Below are 12,293 nucleotides of genomic sequence, written 5' to 3'. Positions count from 1 at the left end.
TGGAAGGTGTAAGGGAAATGGCTCAGTGGATAAAGTACTTATTATACAAGCATGAGGACTGGAGCTTGGATCCCGGCATCCTATTTACCAGCCAGGTAGACATCTCAGCCTGTTATCTCAGCCCTGAGAAGGCAGAGGCTCATGTATTGGACAAGATCAGTAAGCTGCAGATTCAACTTGAAGACCCTGCATCAATAAATAAAGAGGATGATATCTGAGGTCAACTCAGGTTTCCACACATATGGAAACAAGCACACATATAAGTGCACATATGTACACACACACACATACACAAAACAGTCTTAACACAGTCTTGTATTAACTATAAACATACAATGCAAACTATAGGAAAACAAGTAAAAAGAGCAATGGGCTATATGATATGTTAAGAAAATTAAAAAACATAAAATGTCCAATTAAAAAAGATAGTTGGACAAGATGGCACAGCACTGCAGTCCTACAAATTGGTGAGGCCTTGCCTCCAAAAAGGAAAGAAAACACAAAAGGTTAACAACAGTAGAGGACAGCATCTATTCCTGCAAAATTTGCTATAGGCTAGAAAGGTAGATGAGTAAGTTTAAAAGACTTAGAATTCTTGCATGAAACAGAGTTCAGCTACCAGCACCAATGCTAAGTGACTCACAACCACAACATAACTCCAGCTCCAAGGAAGGATGGGATGTCTCTGGTATCTCATGCACATACCCACACAAAGACACATGCACACAATTAAAAATAAAATTAATTTTAAAAGAAGACTCTCTCTGATCGTGTTTAGTGTAAATGTACCAATTTGAAGAAAGGTTGTCAAATGGATTAAAAACATGAGCCACCTACAAAATGCTAAGAACAAGCCTACTTTGAACATAAAACTCATGCAAATTAATAGTAAATAAGTGAAGAAAAATATCCTATCCTTACATTATATTGCTGATAATGCAAAATGGTACAGAAACTTGATGGTATACAGGTATATACAAAACTAAACAATTCTGACCATATATCCAACAATTACGCTACTTAATAGTTACCCAAATGGGTTTAAGATATAGCCACACACAAAAAATACCTAAAGCAAAATATATTGATTGTAACTCTATATGGTAAACCTTTGAAATTATCAATAAGCAATCCAGTGGGTGAATAATCAGCTATAGTAGCAAACTATAGATTATTAAGTGACAGAATGTATCATCAAGTTGTACAATGTGGATAACACCTATGGTTCCAAGTCAAAGGAGGCTAAGACAGAAGGACTGCCTTGAGTTTGAGACCGGTGCACAATATGTTTCAGGTAAGCCTGGGCTATGGAATAAGACTTTCTCACAGAAAACACATGCATGAGAGAGAGAGAGAGAGAGAGAGAGAGAGAGAGAGAGAGAGAGAGAGAGAGATATGAAAAGAGGAAGACAAGAGGAATATGCAAATACATGTTATTGCATGAAACAAACCAGTCTGAAAAGGCTGTATGCTGTGTATTTCCAACTACTAAGACAATAAAATTAATATGAACTTTCAGAGGGGAGGAGAGTTTTAAGGCAGTTAAACTACTCTATGATAATATAGCTAAATGTAATTACGTGCTTGTCAAGAGACAATGCACATCACACAAAAAATAATCTGCTTATAAATAATGTATTTGAGGATATTGTTGTATTTGCCTACTGTTTTATATTTACACAACACACACAAGAGAGACAGAAACAGAGAACAAGGGCGTACGCGCACAAGGGAGAGAGAGACAGAGAGAGAGATCACTTTATGGCCAGTAAGATGGTTCTATGATCAGTGGCTAGCTCTTTAATCACCTCCCCCTAATGGGAGGGGGGGCATCCCTACCAGGCTACAGAGGAAGACACGAAGCCAGTCCTGATGAGACCTAATAGACTAGGGTCAGATGGAAGGGGAGGAGGACCTACCCTAGAGGTGGAGGAGGGACACGAGTGGAGATGGGATTGGGAGGTGACAAGGCAGCAGGCTACAGCTGGGACACAAAGTGAGTAAACTGTAATAAATATTTAAAAACAATGGTTTTGGTTACAATACAGGAAAAAAAAAGGTGGTTCTGTGAGTAAATGCACTTGCCACCAAGCATGATAATCTGAGTTAACCCTGGGACCCATACTGTGGAAAAAAAGAACCAGTTCCCACAAGCTGATAAACAAAAGTAAGTGAATAAATAGAAATTTTAAGTACATACACAGCATTAGCAACAGATGTACATTTACCCTCACAAACATATAACAGATACACAAAATGATCTTCTAAAAACCACAAATATTAACCTAAGACTAAGATAGTAAACAAAGGATTTTTACAAAATAGAAAAGCTAACAGTAATATACTTTTTTCCCAATGGTAACCTTGAATATAAAAACAAGTTCCTCTAATGAAAAAGTAAAAACTATCTAATGGACCCCTCTCCACTTCCCAAAAAAGTGAAAACAAAATCCACAAATACTTTCTGCACCAATTATAAGCCAGGTACACTGAAAGGAAAGGGATCAAGAAAGCTTACCAGATAAATAAAAAACCAAGAAGTCAGGAGTAATAATACTTAGATAAAACAGACTGGCATAAAAAAGAAAAATAAATAGGTCACTATATAATGAAAAGGGGATCAATTCAACAAAGGAAATAACTGTTGATATATACACAAGACCCAAACACTCAATAATATAAAACAATAATTAAAAGTAAAAGGAGAGATAGTTTCAAATCACAGCTTAGGACTTAAACAGAATCCACAACCAAAAAAAAAAATCAACCAATATTAAAGGGGGCCGGGGAGGCTGGATTACTACTTAACAGTTAGACTGTTCTAAAGAACCCAGGTTCAATTCTCAGCACCTACAAGGCAGCTCTCAATGGTCCATAAATTCAGCAATAGAGGGTTCAAAGCTTCTTCTGCCCTCTGTGAACACAGGAAACACACATACACATAAAATAAAAATAGACCTCACCTAAAAAAAGATAGACAGAAAGACAGACAGAAAAAAAATTTAAAGAGAGGATGGGGTCTGAAGAGATGCCTGAGTGGTTTATTTTCTAGTACCCCACAACAGGTGGCTCACAGCACCCTATATATAACTGTAGTTCTAGGAAATCTAACCTACTCTTCTAGCCTCTCCTGGCACCCTTATATGAGTGGGGTATGCACGCACACACACATACACAGACACATACTTTTAGTAAAAATATCAAATTACATTATAGCGAAAATGAACAGACATTTACACATTATATCATCCAACACCTCTAGAATACACATTGTATTCATCTCTAGGACGGACCATGTCCTAAAGCAAGCCTCAGAAGACAGAAAAAAATTAAAGGTATAGTATACATTTTCTTTTCTATGGTGAAATAAAGCTTAAAACATTATATATATAAATATATATATATAATAAAGTTACATAAAAATTAACATGCTCTTGAAATCAAGAGAAAATTTAAAAATTTTTTAAAACGAAAACAATAAAGACAAACCTAGTGAATTCAGCAAAAAAAAAAAAAAGAACTAAGAGAAAAGTTTGTAGCAAGTGCCTCCCCATCAACAAATAAACAACCTAATGATGCAACTCACATTACTATAAGAAAGCAGTCCAAACCAAACCCCATGATAGAAGGAAAGAAACCTAGACATCAGACAATAAAAAAGATGGCAGAAAGGAAGAGAAGTGAGTAGAAATGTTACACTGCTGACATGATGATGTACAGCTGAGGCAATGGTAAGTATAAGGCTAGCTTGGCATATACAACTAGAATCTATCAAAAAAAAATCTGAAAGTAATATATCACAATTTTTGAGGGGGAGAAGTAGGAAGAAAGGGAGGGAGGGAAGGTTGGATGGGTAGCTCAAAAAACAAATATATTATATAGCTGACAACAGAAACAAAAAGGATCACTAGAGACTATTAAGAACAACTTCGTAGAGGAAAAAAATGAACATATAGTCAATTTAAACTGAACCATGACAGAATATCTCAGCCAACCAATAATAAGAAATAAATGTTAATCAATCATTAAAAAATGTCTCTGAAGGAAAGGCCTGAGCCAAACAGTTAAAGTAAAAAGTTATTTATAAGTCCTATAGGGGAAGAATTCTTCCAAGTTCCCTCATTCAGACCTCAATTGTCCTGTTTAAAGAAAAGAAAGGGAGGGGAAACAGACATACAGGCGGGAAACATTAGCACACAAAACATGGCAGGACAATATCACTAAAAAGCATAGATATGAGCGATGGTGGTGCACGCCTTTAATCCACGTTAATACCTTTGCACCAAACACAAGGGCTTAGGTTCATAAAAGACACACTACTTCAGCTTAAATCATATATTGACCACTGTGTACTGAGGGTGTGACTTCAATAGTGGGAGGCTTCAATACCCGACTCTCACAAATATACATGTCATCCAGACAAAAACAAAGCAGAGAAAAGCTGCAGCTAAATGACATGGTAAACCAAATGGACCTAAAAGATATTTACATAGCATTTCATCCAAGCACAAAAGAATATACCTTCTTCTTAGCACCTCATGGAACTTTCTACAAGTGACCACATACTTGGACACAAAGCAAGTCTCAACAGATAAGGGAAAAAAAAAAAAAACTGAAATAATCCCAGCATCCTATCTGTCCACCATGGATTAAAGCTGAATACCAATTACAGAAAGCTTACAAACTCCTGGAAACTGAATTCATTACTGAATGAAAAATGGGTCAGGACAGAAATTAATAAAGTAAAAACTTTCTAGACTTGAATGAAAATGAAACCACAACATGTCCTAACTTATGAGACACAATTAAGTGGCTTCATTAAAAAAGATAGACATCTCAGATTAGTAATTTAATAACACATCAGAAAGATCTAGAAAAAAAAAGAGATAACATCCAAAAAGAATAAATGGCAAGAAATAATCAAACTCAGGAATGAATTAATAAACTGGAAACAAACAAACAAAAAATTAAATAGAATCAATGAAACAAAGAATTGGTTTCTTGAGAAAACCAGTAAGCTGACAAACCCCTAGATGAATTAACTAAAAGCTGCCCAGAGAAAATTCAATTAAGAGAGGTCATAACAGACACCAAGGAAATCCAAAGAATCATAAGAACATACTTTAAAGACCTGTACTCCACCAAATTGGAAAATCTAAAAGAAAGAGATAATTTTCTCACTATACACCACCTACCAAATTTGAATCAAAATCAGGTAAGCAATTTAAACAGGTATATAACCCCTAATGAAACAGAAGCAGTAATTAAACTTACCTTTAGAGAAATTTTAATTCACAACATGGCTGCTCTGGCAAGAGATCACATCCAAACACTTTCTAAGTCTGTGTGAACTGGATGTAATGCAAGCACAGCTTTAACCCAGGAGAAGAGGCAAGCACACCTCTCAGTTCAAGGCCAGCCTGTACAGAGCAAGTTTCAGGTAAAGAAAAGCTTAGGTCCAGACATGGTGGTACACACCTTTAATCTCAAACAATGACCGTAAAGTCAGTTTGAAGAAGGAAGTACCCATGTTTGAAAGTGATGCCTAATTGAGTGGCAGAAAAAGTGATGAATCAGAGAAAGATTTGACAGAACAGGATATGGCCAACTCTCATAAGCGAAGCTAATTACAGGCAATGCAGAGGGCAGTTTTACTAGGAAAGATATACAGAGACAGGTTGAAGAGAGAACAAGCTAGATAGACATTGGTGAAGATTGAATAAGCCAGCTATGAGTTCAGAAAGAACAAGAAAGAGTGAGGTTACTAAACAGTAAGTCTCAAAGGCAGAAAACATTCTATGCCTAGGTTAGATTGTACACAGGCCAGAGCCTTCCAGGTCCAAACCTATTTTAGCAGACAGAGCTGGTAAGCCTCTGAGATAATAACTTGAAACAGGCGAATAAAATTTCCTTTTACACCTACCAACCAAAAAAAGCCCAGGGCCAAGTGGCTTGCTTTTAGAACAGCCTTCTATCAGCATTTCAAGTAAAAGTTAACCCCAACATTCCTCAAATTATTCAACAAAAAAGAAACAAAAAGAATAAGGCCCAATCCTTTTTGTGAGGACATAGTAACTAATACCTATACCACATAAAAAAAAAAAAGATACAGAACTTCCCTTATAAATATAGATGCAAAATTTCTCAATAAGATACTTGCAAACTGAATCCAAGAACACAGGAAAAAGATATCCACCATGATCAAGTAGGCTTCATCCCAGAGATGCAGGGGTGATTCAACATATGCAAATCAATATTGTAACCTACCATATAAACCGACTAAAAAACAAAAACCACATGGTCACCCCATTAGATGCAGAATGGGACTTTACAAAAAAAAAAAAAATCTAACACTCCTTCATAATAAAAGTCCTTCATAATAAGGAGATTAGGGATGCAAGAGAGATACATCAACAAATAAAAACAATTTACAACAAATCCACAACCAACACGTAAACAGAGAGAAACTCAAAGCAAAGAAACTAAAATCAGAAACAAGACAGGGTTGTTCACTCTCTATACCTATGGAATATAGTACTTAAGTCTTAGCAAAAGCAGTAAGACAACTGAGGGAGATCAAAGGGATATAAATAGAAAGAAAGGAAGTCAAAGTATCTTTATTTGAAGATGATAATGATATATATAAGTGACCCCAAAAGTTCTATTGGGAAACTCTTACAGCTGTTAAACACTTTCAACAAAGTAGCAGGATACAAAACTAACACACAGAAATTAGTAACCTTCCTATGTACAAATGACAAATGGACAGAGAAAAGAAATCAGGGAAACAACACCTTTCACAATAGCTTCATATAATATAAAATATCTTAGACTAACATTAACCGAACAAGTGAAAACATTTATGATAAAAACGTTAAGACATTGAAAAAAAGAAACTGAACAAAATATCAGAAGATGGAAAGATTTCCCATGTTCATGGATCAGTAGAATCAAGATAGTAAAAGTGGCCATCCCACTAAAACAGTCTACAGATGCAAGAAATTCCCCACCAAAATCCAACACAATTCTTCACAGAAGTTGGAAAGACAGTTTTCATACTCATATGGAAACAGAAAACAACCCAGGATAGCTAAAACACTCCTGAATAATAAAAGAACTTCAGGAGGTATCGCTATGCCAGATCTCAGATTATACTACAGAGTTACAGTACTAAAAACACCATGGTAGCTGGGTCTGGCAGGACATGCCTTTAATCTCAGCACTCAGGAGGCAGAGGCAGGTGGATCACGATGAGTTTGAAACCAGCCTGATCTACAAAGTGAGTTCCAGAATAGCCAGAGCTGTTACACAGAGAAACCCTGTCTTGGGAAACCAGAGCTAAACAAAAACAAAAACTCACCATCATATTAGCACAAAAACAAACATGTTTATCAAGGGAATTGAACTGAAGACCCAGAAGAACACACCTATGGACACCTGATATTTGATAAAGAAGCCAGAAATACACACTGGAAAAAAAACAGCATCTTCAACAAACGATGCTGGTCAAAATAGATAGCTGCACTTTTTGTTTGTTTGTTTGTTTGTTTGTTTGTTTGTTTTTTGAGACAGGGTTTCTCTGTTGCAGCCTTGGCTTGCCTGGACTCTTAGGAGACCAGGCTTGGCCTCAAACTCATAGATCCATTTGGCTCTGCCTCCCTGAGTGCTGGGACTAAAGGCATGCACCACCCCACCCAGCTTAGATCCATACTCAACACCAAACAAAACTCCAAATGGATCAAAGATCTCAACATAAAGCAAGATACACTGAATTTAAAAGAAGAGAACGTGAGGAATAGCCTTAAACTCATTAGCACAGGAAAAGACTTTCTGAACTCATTAGCACAGGCACTAAGATCAACAATTAATAAATGGAACCTCATGAACTGAAAAGCTTCTGAATGGCAAGGGACACTTATTCGGACATAGTGGCAGACTACAGAATAAGAAAAGGATTAATGTTAGAACTCAAAAGACCCATATCTCATGAAAACAAATAACCCAATAAAAAATGGGGTACAGATCTAAACAAAAAATTCTCAAAATAGAAAACTCAAATGGCTGAGGTATAAAGAAATGTTCAACTAGCCATCAAGGAAATGTAAATCACAACTATTTTGATATTTCATTTTATGCCAATAAGAATGTCTAAGTAAATAAAAACAAATGGGTGTCATGCTGGTGAGAACACGGAGTAAAGAGAAATGACTTCTCCATTGCTAGGGAGAGAGAAAACTTGAAAATATGAAAATCAGTACGGGGGTTTCTGAGGAAGATAGGAATCAATCTACCTCAAGATCCATTCTTAGGTGTATACCCAAAGAATGCTTCATCCTAATACAGAGACACTTATTCAACCATTAATGCTTTATTCATAATGCCCAGAAATTGGAAACAACCTAGATGTCTTTCAGTGGATGAATGGATAAAGAAATGTGGTACATTTGCAAAATGGAGTATCACTCAATAGTTTAAAAAAAATGAAATCATTTTTATTTTTTAATATTAGTTACAGTTTGTTAACTTTGTATCCCTGCTGTATCCCGCTCCCTCTTTCCCTCCCAATCCCACCCTCCCTCATCTCCTCCCTGCCCCTTTCCATGTCCACTGATAGGGGAGGACCTCCTCCCCTTTCATCTGATACTGCTTATCAGGTATCTTCAGGACTGGCTGCAAAGTCCTCCTCTGTGGCCTAGCAGGGCTGCTCCTCCCTCGGGGGCAGGGGGGAGGTGTCAAAGAGCCAACCATTGAGTTCATGTCAGAAACAGTCCCTGTTCCCCTTATTAGGGTACCAACTTGGATACTGAGCTACCAAGGGCTACATCTGAGCAGAGGTTCTAGGTTACATCCATACCAAAAAAAAAAAAAAATCACATATGTTTTTCAATGATATATTTATGTTTCAGCAAATGCTCCTTATCATCTTTAACAACAATGGCTGTTACCTGTAGTATTAAAGTTAACACTAGCAAAAAAAAAAAAAAAATGTTAACACTAGCAAAGCAATTTTTGTTTATTTTCCTTAACAACTCCTTTAATTGATATGCCCAATGCTAGAAAGTGTGTGCGGTTAGTTTTAACTCTGGTAATTTTTAATGAAATGAATAAACATAGAAATTGTACAATAAAAAAATGAGATCATGAAATTCACAGGTAAGTCGATAGAGTTAGAAAAACATCATCTTGAGTAAGGTAACTCAGACCCATAAAGACAAATATGGTATGTATTCACTATAGGATGTTAGCTATTAAATCACTGATAAGCAAACTGCAATCTGTACAACCAGAAAGGTTAGGTGGAAAGTAAGGGACTAGAGGGTAGGGTATAGTCTCCCCAGGAAGAAGAAACAGAATACACAGTTTATGGATGGATAGGGAGGAGTTTAGAATGGGAGGATCAAATGAAAAGAGGGAGGGGAAACGGGAGGAGAGGAAGGGAATAAAGATGAGGACAATTAAAACTAAGAGCCATTTAAACCAGGTGTGGTGGCACTAGGCTATAATCCCAGACTTAGGGAGGCAAAGGCACTCAAATCTCTGAGTTTGAGTGAAACCGCCTGGTCTACAAAGTGAGTTCAGAAGAGCCATTTGAGGGGTTGTATGAAAACTTCATACATTAGAAGTTTCCTTTAAAAATATATATATATCAGGGCTTTAAAAAAAATAACAGGTCCTTAGCACCCCTTTAATCCTAGGACTGGGGAGGCAGAGGCAGGCAGATCTCTCTGAGTTCCAGGATAGACAGAGCTACATAGTGAGACCCTGTCTCAAAAAAAAAAAAAACAAAAAAAATTACAAGTCCTTTGCATATATATTACAGCTTCCAGTTTTGTGGTTTTATGAAATTCCTGTGTGTTCGAAAATATGTGGATCTCTGCTCTATATGCATTTTTTTTGCTTTTGCTTAGCCTTTTTCCTTGTTTGATTGTTTTACCCTATTCCAATTTCTTATTTTTGTTTTATCTTACTGTATTTTGTTTTATTTTTATCCTTATTCTTTTTTAATTAATTTATTTTTTTATAAATTACAGTTTATTCACTTTGTATCCCTGCTGCACCTCCCTCCCTCATCCCTTCCCAAATCCATATTCCCTGATCTCATACCATGCCCTCCCCCAAGTCCACTGATAGGGGAGGTTCTCCTCCCCTTCCATCTGACCCTAGCTTGTAAGGTCTCATCAGGACTGGCTGCATTGTCTTCCTCTGTGGCCTGGTAAGGCTGCTCCCCACTCAGGGGGAGATGATCAAAGAGCCAGCCACTGAGTTCATGTCAGAGACAGTCCCTGTTCCCATTAAGAGGGAACCTACTTACACACTGAGCTGCCATGGGCTACATCTGTGCAAGGGTTCTTCTAGGTTATCTCCATGAATGTTCCTTGGTTGGAGTATCAGTCTCAGAAAAGACCCCTGCACCCAGATTTTTATTTTTTATTTATTTATTTATTTATTTGTTTGTTTGTTTGTTTGTTTGTTTGGGGGGGGATCTGTTGCTCTCCTTCTGGAGCTCCTGTCCCCTCCAAGTCTTTCTATCTCATCCTTCTTTCATAAGATTTCCTGCACTCTGCCCCAAGTTTGACTATGAGTCTCAGCATCTGCTTTGATACCTTGCTGGGTTGAGTCTTTCAGAGGCTCTCTATGGTAGGCTCCAGTCCTGTTGCCTGCTTTCTCCCTCTTCCAATGTCCATCCCATTTACCTTTTTATTTTTATTCTTTAGAAACCTACTTGTTTTCTTTTCTTTTTAATTTTTTCATTATAGACAGGGTTTCTCTGTGTAGTCTCAGCTGTTCTATACTCACTTTGTAGACCAGCCTGGCCTAGAATTTGTGGAGATCCACCTACCTCTGCCTCCCTGAGTGCTAGGATTACAGGTGCCAGCCCATCTTGCCCATTTGATTTCTAAAGAGAGAGAGAAAGACTGGATGCAGATGGGAGGGGAGATGAGGAGGAACTGAGAAAAGTAGGAGTAGAAAACATAATCAAAATATATATGAAACAAATCTATTTCTAATTTTTAAAAACATGTCTACAGCACTCAAAATAATCTATACAGTCAATGTAATTTTCAATAAAAATACCAATGGTATTCTTCAGAAAACTAGAAAAGCTGATCACATAAGAAAAGTCCAACAGGCCAGGCAGAGTGGTGCACACCTTTGATGTGAAGCAGTTAGGCGCATCTCTAGGAGTTTGGCCCCGGCCTGGTATACATAGTGAGCTCCAGGCCCAACTGTGCTGTATGTGAGGCCCTGTCTCAACAAAAGCCTTCAGAACCAAAAACAATCCTGAAAGGGAGAAGAGGGAGGGCAGGAGCAGGCCGATCTCTGAAACAGGCTACACTGTGAGTTCCAAGACAATCAGGGCTAGAGAGTGAGACACCTGTCTCGATAAAGAAGTAAACTAGCTAGCTAACTACTCAGAGGTAAGCTGCAGTGTGCATCAACTGTCTCTTCTAATGTGTTACTAAACAAGACAAAGAGCAACATAGTAAGTTTTCAACTGAAACAATTGTGATATGCATTCCTACAACCTAAGGGTTTTTTTTCCTCCCTAAGACTATTTTCCTTAGCTGAAAGAGCCGGAAGTCCCTAGAGAGAAGCTGAATTTCTATCTAGGAGCAAAAAAGATTAAAGATAGACCTCAAAAGTATTCTTTCCAAAAAGCAATGAACTGTGTAGCTTTCAGAAAAGGTACAAAATAATCGCGTTGAAAACATCATTCAAAAACTTTAAAGGAGGGCGTGGTGGCACATGCTTGTAATCCCAGCACTCAGTGAGGCAGAGGCAGAACTCTGAGTTTGAGGCCAGCCTGGTCCACATAGAGTGTCCTACACAGCCAAAGCTACAAAGAGAAAACCTGTCTAAAAAAAAAAAAAAAAAAAAAAAAAAAAAAAAACTTTAAAAGGAGCTGGACATAGTGGCGTGTCCCTTTAATCTCAGCACTTGGGAGGAAGTATGTTTAAGGTACCTAAGAGCTCAGCACAACAGAGACTAATGATTTAAACCAGGACTTCATTATACCATTAGCTAATGAAGCATTTTGCCTCCATGTTCATATTAACAAAAGCTTTGAACAAATACTTAACTTCACAAGTCAGAAATATAGTAACAACATAAAATGAGCTTCTTTCAGAAGATTGTAATTTTGCTTTAATAAAAGGCACTCATATATACAAAATAATTCAAACTAAGTAAGGACTCAAGTAAAGAAATGAGAAAGAGACCTCAATTTTTCATTCTATCAGTAGACATCAAATAATTTAAACAGATAGAAGACTTTTAAGAGTTTCATATAC

The 12,293-nt window shown here is 37.2% G+C and overlaps 1 protein-coding gene across 16 annotated transcripts in view; it reads right to left on the bottom strand.

Annotated features, from left to right (window-relative positions):
* Kmt2c (lysine methyltransferase 2C) overlaps positions 1-12,293 on the bottom strand; it is a 237,528-nt gene that overhangs the window by 169,186 nt on the left and 56,049 nt on the right. The gene's annotated exons all lie outside the window — the stretch shown is intronic.

This window comes from Meriones unguiculatus, chromosome 21 (genome assembly GCF_030254825.1).
Source record: "Meriones unguiculatus strain TT.TT164.6M chromosome 21, Bangor_MerUng_6.1, whole genome shotgun sequence".
Classification (NCBI taxonomy): Eukaryota; Metazoa; Chordata; class Mammalia; order Rodentia; family Muridae; genus Meriones; species Meriones unguiculatus.
Note: the sequence above shows the minus strand (reverse complement) of the source record. Positions and strands in the feature narration are given on the sequence as shown.